Below are 9,213 nucleotides of genomic sequence, written 5' to 3'. Positions count from 1 at the left end.
GCTGCAACACTTAAGTGAAGCTTGTCTAGTGCATCTCCTCTGTGAGGCTTAGCAGCCTTCCTGCACTTAACACTAGCCAGCACTTCAGCACTATGCTTAGGGGCATTTCAGCACAATCACCGACAGCACAAAGATGGGAAAACTGTGGCGCAAAATAGAGCTAAAGAAAAACACTGGTTTACAGTGCCAGAGCTGAGGCGCGGAGGCAGTGTCCCGTCTTTTGATCTCAGCTGGGAACATGCACGTCAGACAATTCAGATCGTTGCACGTCTGCGGTGACGTGGGTTTGGGGTCACAAGCAAATTTGCAAATGCAGAATCTAATGAGGATCCGCTGTGTGATGTAAATCGACCCTTTCAGTCCCGCTGTGCACAGACGCAGGTAGATGGTTTGCCCAGCAGGGACCCTGTGGCCACAGTCCCACGCTGACAGTTTCAGCAGCCTTGTGACTGGTCTGCTTCCGTTTCCTTCCTGTCCTTCAGTTCCCGGGATGGCAGCCACTGTGATACCGCTTTGCTCGAGATGCCGCGGTGGCCGCCCTTCCTGCTCAGGTGTCCTGTGTCCGGCCCCACTGCTGCCCTCTTCTCCACCAGTGCGCCCTCCTCACACTGTGTGCGTCTGGGTGAGCCTGGCTGTTCCCTGAGAGACCAAGCCTCGTCTGCCCCAGGGTCTCTGTTCTTGCCAGTCCCTCTGCCTTGAGGACACCCTTCCCTGGGAACGTCCGCATAGCCTGCTCCCTCCTGTCCGAACGTCCTCTTCTTGGGTCTTGGGCTATGTCAGGAGCAGCCACTCCCCCACGCGCTCCTCTGTCACCCTCCTGGGTGTTCCCCACGCCCTCGTCACCGTCTGGAGCGACTGCTTACCGTCCGTCTGCGCCGCTGGAATACAAGCTTCCGGAGCAGGGGCTTTGGCAGCTGCGTTCCGGTACCTGGAAGGGAAATGGGCACGTAACTGTTAGGCTTCAAATAAGGATTGACGAATGAGTGGTGGCCCTTGGTTCGCTGGAGTGAAATCCTAAAATGCCCTCCTTTTCCATCCAGGTTAGTAGAAGTGGGTTTTCTATACTCTGACCGCCCCTCCAACACTTCCTATAGTTGTGGCCCCTGCAGAGGCTGTAGGGGACAAGAGCCCACCCTGTTTACCACCACGTCTGGAGCAAGTCTTCAGAACTTTATCCTAATGACGGAAAGACCTTAACGGATGCACCCTTTTGTTGAAGTAATTTCATGCTGGGGGGAAAAGTAAAAGATGGGGGCAGGGCGGGGGCTGCCCTAACTGGTTTTTTCCTGCACCAAGGCTGACTAGCCTAGAATCTCTCCCACCCTCTTCTCTCCCTCCGCTCTGTGGCGTATTTTTAGCTCTGGTTTCCAGGGCCTTGCCTGGTGCATCCCGAATGTAGCTTAGCAACCATCGGGAGAACATGGGCTCTTTCTCACAGGCACGACCAATGCAGGAGAGTCTTGATAGGAATAAGTAGAAAACCAAAGAGCTAAAGGTTTAAAATCTTGATTTCATTTGGGTGAGTTACAAATCGTGTTTTTAAAAATAAATCGTGTGTGTGTGTGGGGGGAATGTGTTCCTGTGTATAATTTGGCTTCCGTGTTTTTCTTAATCAGAAAATAAGCAAGTCTCAAATTTCTACAGTCTGGCACTTTGAAAGCTCCATGAAAGTATTTGTCTTAGCAGTGCAAAAATATTCCACATTCTGAAAAAAATATCACAAAGTAGTTTCATTTCTATTCCTATTTACCATGTTCCTGGTAATTTTAGGTGATGGCAATTTGTGGCTGAGTAAGACACGTCCTCAGTTATTAATGTGCCGTTTGCAGGACAGGCAAGGCTGTAATCAAGCGCTTGCTAATGTGGACACGTGCTCGACCCCTGGTGGCTGTGAACTGCGGCGAGGGCGTGAAGGCCTGGCAGGGGACAGCTTCCCATATTTATGGAAAGCCTGTAGCTGAGCAGAGCTAGAGCAGAGCTGGTCGGGGGAAGATGATTAATGACCAGAGATGAGGTTGGAAAAATGTACACCAAAGAGACCAGAGAGCTTTGCAGATCCTGTGAGAGATTTGAGTGAATCAGGGACCCAGGTTATGCTCTAACTGGAGTCCGGGAGCTGGATTAAGTGGCAAGAGACAAGGAGGGAGACCAGCTGGGAGGCTTCAGAAATGGGGGGAAGGATGAGGGTCTCAGTGGTAAAGGGGACAGAGGAGGAGGAGTGCCCCGGGAATGAAGGATGAGAGAGGAGGAGGAGAGCATGATCCAGGCCTCCGACTCCCGAAAGTAGTTACACCCTGAGCTAAAAAGGCATCGAGAACACGGTGACCTGTCCCTAACCTTGCTTCCATTTTTGTTGTTGCTTCGGCCTGAGACGGAGGAGGCTGGTAGAAAAGAACCCTAAACAGCGAGTGAACCCATGTCAGCTTTGCCCCCTTTCTCTTCCAGAAAATTTTTTTTTCTTCTTCCGAGCTCTGCCCATCTCCTTGTCCCGTTTCCTGTCCCGGCACTTAACTTAGAAGCTCATCCGCGTTACAGCACCTTCTCATTTTAGTGTTTACAGTTTTATTTTTAATGCTGATAACCGAAGGGTTTTTTGTGTTTAGGTAGGCAAAGCTCTTAATCGTGTATATTTCTTGCTAGTATGATACACATAAAGATATTCTCCACCCCAAAAACACTAATTTAAAGGAATACATGCACCCCAGTGTTTACAGTATCACTATCGACAGTAGCCAAATTATGGAAGCAGCCCAAATGTCCATCGACTGATGAATGGATAAAGAAGATACGGTGTACACGTACAATGAAATAGTCCTCGGTGATGAAAAAGAATGAAACCGTGCCATTTACAACAGCATGGATGGGGCGAAGTGAAATAAATCTGTCAGAGAAAGACAAATACCATATGATCTCACTTGTATGGGGGAATTTAAGAAACAAAACAAATGAGCAAAAAAGAGAAACCAAGAAACAGACTCTTCACTACAGAGAACACAATGATGGCACCAGAGGGAGGTGGGGGGCCTGTGTGAGATGGCACCTGTGTGAGATCGGTGATCTCACACAGATGGCACCTGTGTGAGATCGGTGAAGGAGATTCGGAATATGCTTACCTTGGGGCGCCCGGGTGGCTCGGTTGAGCCACTGACTTTGGCTCGGGTCATGATCTCGTGGTCTGTGAGTTCGAGCCCTGCGTCCGGGTCTGTGCTGACAGCTCAGAGCCTGGAGCCTACTTCAGATTCTATGTCTCCCCCTCTCTCTTCCCCTCCGCTGCTCACACTCTGTGTCTCTCTGTCTCTCAATAATAAATAAACGTTAAAAAAAAAAAGTATACTTACCTTGATACACTGAGTAATTGAATCTCTATATTGCATACCTGGAACATAAAACACTATTTTAACTACACTGGAATTAAAATTCTTAAAAAAGTTTAAGTATGTACACGTTCCTCTAGTAAATTTGTGGTCTTACCACCTTTATCATAATTTGAAAAATATAATTGGTATCTTTTTAAAAGTCAGTATTTAGGGGCACCTGGGTCTGGGTGGCTCAGTTGGTTAAGCATCTGACTCTTGATTTGAGCTCGGGTCACGGTCTCGTGGTTTGTGGGATGGAGCCCCGCGTCGGGCTCTGCGCTGACAGTGTGGAACCTGCTCGGGATTCTCTGCCCCTCCTCCCTGGCTTGTGCTCTCTCTCTCAGAATAAGTACATAATTAAATAAGTCATTATTTAAATTATGCAACTTTAATTCTCTTGTTCAGACTAATTTTCTTGAGTTAACTCAGAATTAGATGAATACTTACCTTTCTTTCACACATTTATAGGGACACTAATAACAGTTACCACAGCTTTATTGAGAGGTAGTTATTATATCCCATGCAACTCGCCCATCTGAAGTGCTCACTGCAGTGGGTTTCGTTATCTTACAGAGCCGTGCAGCCAGCACCGGTCAGTTTCAGGACACTTTTGCGAACCCAAACAAGCCCCACGCCGCTTTGTGGTCACCCCAGTCCTCCAGCCCCAGGCAGCCGCTGGTCTGCTCTCTGTGTGTGCACATCGGCCTGTTTGGGACGTTTCATGTGATGCAGCTCTAGAAGCCGGTCTGCGGGCTTCTGGCGTCTTCCACGTGCTGTAGTGCTGCCAGGCTCACCGATGCTGCGGCAAATGTTGGAAATCCACAGCTTACTAGATAAGGGAAATAATAGCGGGAGTCTGTGTTTGTTATTGCCGAATAAATGTCCCTCGTGTGATTACACTGCATCTTGTTCATTCATCGGGTGGCGGACGTTGGGGTTGCCTCCGATTGAGGGCTGCTATGAATACTGATGTACAAGTTTTGTGGGGACTTATGCTTTCCTTTTTCTTGAGTATGTACCCAAGTGGAATTGCTGGGTCATATCTTGGTTTATTTTTAATCCATCTTTGTACCAGACATTCACATTAGTGATTCACATTTTATTTTATTTTATTTTTATTTTTTTTTTTTAATTTTTTTTTTTAACATTTATTTATTTTTGAGACAGAGAGAGACAGAGCATGAACGGGGGAGGAGCAGACAGAGAGGGAGACACAGAATCTGAAACAGGCTCCAGGCTCTGAGCTGTCAGCACAGAGCCCGACGCGGGGCTCGAACTCACGGACCGTGAGATCGTGACCTGAGCCGAAGTCGGACGTTTAACCGACCAAGCCACCCAGGCGCCCCAGTGATTCACATTTTAAAAGGAGTCTGCCTTCCCCTATTTTCACCTATAAGAGCCCCATATAAATGGAAGGTGGACTGACTCTTGAGTGAATGTATATGAATTTGTTAGTTACTGTTGAAGTAGGTCTCACGGTTGGAGAGGACTTTTGATTCCTTTCATGTTGGCAGGAAGAATTTCTTCTCTAAGTTCCTTTATACCTAACACTAGGAAAGGCCAAGTCTTTGATTCTGTACCGAGAGCCTTATGTAATAGCATTCTCTGAAAAATTCTGAATCGTACAGAATGAGAGAATCCAGGGTAAATTGTCTTCTGAGTCCTGAGCAATCTAATGACTTACTTTTCTGATTATAATATGCTCACTTTGGAAAATGCACAACAGATTAAATAGAAATCGCCCGTATGATCTTCCTTAGGGTTAGCCACTGTTAACTCTCTCACTGGTCCAGTTTAGATGCTGAGTAAGTGTACTGGTGGACTGTGGCAAATTACAGGCCATCTATTTAAAAATAGTCTCCAAAAAAAAAAAAAAAGTCTCCAAAAAAACAGTGTCAAAGAAGAAATTAAAATATGTTTTTTTTCCTTCTCACTGGTCTTCGAAAGTATTTTGAAGTCTTAGAAAACCCTTTCTGGTCTACGGACATACCATCCTGAACGCGCCCGATCTCGTCTTACCTCGGAAAACCCTTTCTGTATACCACAGCAGAAAGTATCGTTTGTGAAGTAAACAGTATGTGTCAGTTACCTTATATTTGCTAATTCTCATAATAACCTTATAAAACATTTATTATAATTACAGCACTCAGTTATTGAGGGCCCACGACATGCTTGGTGATTTAGGAGCAGTCTTTCTATTATACAGCTGAGAAAACCAAAGCTCGGAAAAGGACAGTGACTGGTGCCCCCACACAGCTCCAGTGCCCCCAGGCTGTCCCTGCCATCCTGGCCTGGGCTTCCGTGGTGCCTCTCACATCTGTCCCCCTTCACTGCTAGAGTGACCTTCATGTGACAGTCAGAGCACAGAGCGCATGCCATGACCCTTTCACTGGTTTCCCATCAGAGAACTTCACAAATTTACAGGGATACAAATGAAGCTTAAGCTTTGGAGCCCCTCACTTGTGTGCCCCTTCCAAGGCCCCAGGGAAGGACCCTAACAATGTGTTCTCATGCCGACCTGCTTATGAAGTTTGCAAAAGTGAGATCTTTTAAGTGCAATTGATGAGTGCCACTGTCTATTTCCAAACTTCCCCTCCTTTTTGCAGTCTTTGCAGTGGTCAAGGCCATAAAGGAATCTATTTATTCTCACTTTTGCTTATCATCCCACTGTAGAAATGGCTCCAGGGCATTTCCTTCCAACCTCTATGCCAGCCTACTCAGCATCATGACGGGAAGATGTCGCCACATGAACAGCCTCTTCTGTGATGTCCGTCATTGGAAGTGTCTGGACAGGGGGAGAGAAACAAGGCTGGATGGCTGGCGTCAGAATCTAGTGCACGGCAAACTCTTCCAGTGTTCAGATGTGCAGAACTATAGGCTGAGGATTCAGTTCTCAATGCAAAACAGAAGAAAAATTACAATATAGGTGTGTCAGTTCATCAAACCCAGTAGCTTTCCAGGCACTGCAATATTTGCCAACTTTTTAAAGATGTGTAGTTTATTGAGTCTTTTAAAATTCTAATTAAATATCCAATTTCATGCCCAAGTTTGTATTTCTACTATCGTATTCTTTTGCTTTAAGAGGACTCCCACCCAAATAATATGATAATTTTCAGTATGAACCTGGGTCACCACTGCTCTCCGTTGTCCCAAGAAGGAAACCCATTCTCTTCATTCTGACCTCTCCTCACTCCCCCATCTTGATGATTCACCTCTGTCCTGCCCTCACACCAAGTTCTCTTCTACCTTAGGGCCTCGCCCAAGCTGCCCCTTTATCTGGAATGCCCCCCCACCCAACACGCACCGGACATGACTGATATTTTCTCTGTCTCCTAGCTCAGGCCGTCTCCCCAGAACCCTCACCCCAACCGCATCACTTTCTATTTATTCCCTCAAGAATTCTTAGCAAATTCCGAAATTATTTTGTTTATTTTCTGCCTTCCTCCCCTCAGCAGTAAGTTCCCTGAAAGCAGGGACGTATCTGTCTTGTTTACTACATCATCCCCAAAACTGGGCATGTGGTTGATTCCCAAATATCTGTTGAAAAAATAGCTAGGAAGTGACAGGGCGAGAATCCAAACTCATGTTTATTTGATATCAAAGATCAAAGGCTGTGCATTTCCCAATACGTCACCATTTTTCTGTGTTTCCTGTCTGTTATCCCAGAGCACTGGGGAGTGACTGAGAAGATCATATGTAACCAAGGATCCAAATTTCCTTTGGCATGCAGGTGGCTTCAAGTATTCTTTAGTTTTCAAAAAATTGAAAACACCTAAATTTAATCAGGCATGTTCTAGAAGGACAAGGAAAGATTGCATCTCAGGTGAGACAGCTGTGGAACTGGAAGTTACCAAATGATAACCGATTGTTGGAGACTTGGATCAGGTAGCTTAGAATTAGGTTAAAGATAATCAATTCTCTGGGACAATCGTGTCATACATTACTCTAACCTTCAGAGGGAGCTTTTTGAATTGCCAAAAGATGCTCATCTGCTCTTGCTTCTCCTCCATATACAAAAACTTGACATCAGTTGGCATTGTCTGGGAAATGAAGCTGGATGGGAAAGCCCACCCTTGCTAAATAAATATGGGTGCATAATTAGAGCAGATCCCCAAACATATTCTAGAAACTGCTCCATTTTGGTTTCCTTTTATCCTCATTTCCCTAAAAGCCTGATATGGCAGTTTGCAAATTACAAATGAAAGTGAAATCTATTTAATTTTGAATTTTTTTGTGTGCTTTTGAGTTTCAGAATGTCATAATATCCCTTGATTGGAGTGGGAATAATCTGGAACAATTAAATTGGCAAGCATTAAACTAAATTCTAAGATGGCAGTTCTCCTGGTTGGTGTTGTAGCCACAAATTTCTGGAGCACTTGTGGTCTATACCTGCAGTATAATTTGTCCTGTGAACTTATTTTTGATATATGTAGCAGTGTCTATAAAGATCTCTCAGTTCCTGAATAGAAAGTGAGTGACATACAGGTTGTATGTTTGGTAAGAATAATTAAATTCTACCTTTTGCACAGAATTGAACATTTACAATTGTATCTTGCAGACATTAAAATAGGGGCATAGGGGCACCTGGGTGGCTCAGTCCAGTTGAGCGTCGGACTCTTGATTTCGGCTCAGGTCATGATCTCGCAGTTCGTGGGTTTGAGCCCCGTGTCAGACTCTGCGCTGACAGTATGAAGCCTGCTTGGGATTCATTCTCTCTCTCTCTCTCTCTCTCTCTCTCTCTCTCTCTCTCTCTCTCTCTCTCTTTACCTCTGCCCCTCCCCCACTTGCTCTCTCTCTCAAAAATAAATAAACATTAAAAAAAATAAAGACAGGGGCACCTGGGTGGCTTGGTCGGTTAAGCGTCCGACTTCGGCTCAGGTCATGATCTCGTGGTCCGTGAGTTCGAGCCCCGCGTCGGGCTCTGTGCTGACAGCTCAGAGCCTGGAGCCTGTTTCAGATTCTGTGTCTCCCTCTCTCTCTGCTCATCCCCTGTTCATGGTCTGTCTCTCTCTGTCTCAAAAATAAATAAACGTTAAAAAAAATTTTTTTTTAATAAAAAAAAATAGACACTGTCCTAAAAAATAAAAATAAAATAGGGCATAAATTTATTAATTTTATAAATTTATTTATATATAAATTTTATATATTTATAAATTTATTTATTTTATTTTATAAATTTATACTAATATGCCACCTATGAAGAAGAGGTCACTTAATGCAATAAATATTTATATATAATGGGTTGTGCTTATTTAGTATACAAATGTTGAGCTTAGGTATATTTAAGTAATTGCAAATCTGCTGAAGAAATTTATCTACAGAAATCCATATTTGTATTTTTTCACTGTAGAAATTTTTATTTTTTAGCAGCTTTATTGACATAGCATTGACATATAATAATAGTATCTATGGCACCCAACTTGATGTTTAATAAATGTATACATTGTGAAATGATCACCACGATGAAGCTAAGTAACCTATCTAGAACCTCTACGTGGTTACCATTGTGTGTGTTGAGAGGATTTAATTAAGATATATCCTTTTGTATTTATGTTTTTAAATTTTTTTAAATGTTTATTTATTTCTGAAAGAGAGAGACAGAGACAGAATACAAGCAAGGAAGGGCAGAGAGAGAGAGGGAGACACAGAATCCCAAGCATGACCCAGGCTCTGAGCTGTCAGCACAGAGCCTGACACAGGGCTCGAACTCACGAACCGTGAGATCATGACCTGAGCCAAAGTCAGACACTCAACCGACTGAGCCCCCCAGGTGCCCCTTGTTTATGTTTGTTTTAAATGAAAAATTCTTTCATGATGTGATTCATCACTCTCACATGTAAAAGTTATGACATTTAGG

The 9,213-nt window shown here is 44.4% G+C and overlaps 1 long non-coding RNA gene across 1 annotated transcript; it reads left to right on the top strand.

Moving 5' to 3' along the window:
* The first annotated feature begins 929 nt into the window (after nt 1–929).
* Nucleotides 930–4,255, top strand: LOC131515874 (uncharacterized). The gene is made up of 2 exons (XR_009263721.1): nt 930–1,040; nt 3,930–4,255. It is a non-coding gene; the product is annotated as an uncharacterized LOC131515874 (long non-coding RNA).
* The last annotated feature ends 4,958 nt before the right edge of the window (nt 4,256–9,213 follow it).

The sequence above is a fragment of the Neofelis nebulosa genome, chromosome 7 (genome assembly GCF_028018385.1).
Source record: "Neofelis nebulosa isolate mNeoNeb1 chromosome 7, mNeoNeb1.pri, whole genome shotgun sequence".
NCBI lineage: Eukaryota > Metazoa > Chordata > Mammalia > Carnivora > Felidae > Neofelis > Neofelis nebulosa.
Note: the sequence above shows the minus strand (reverse complement) of the source record. Positions and strands in the feature narration are given on the sequence as shown.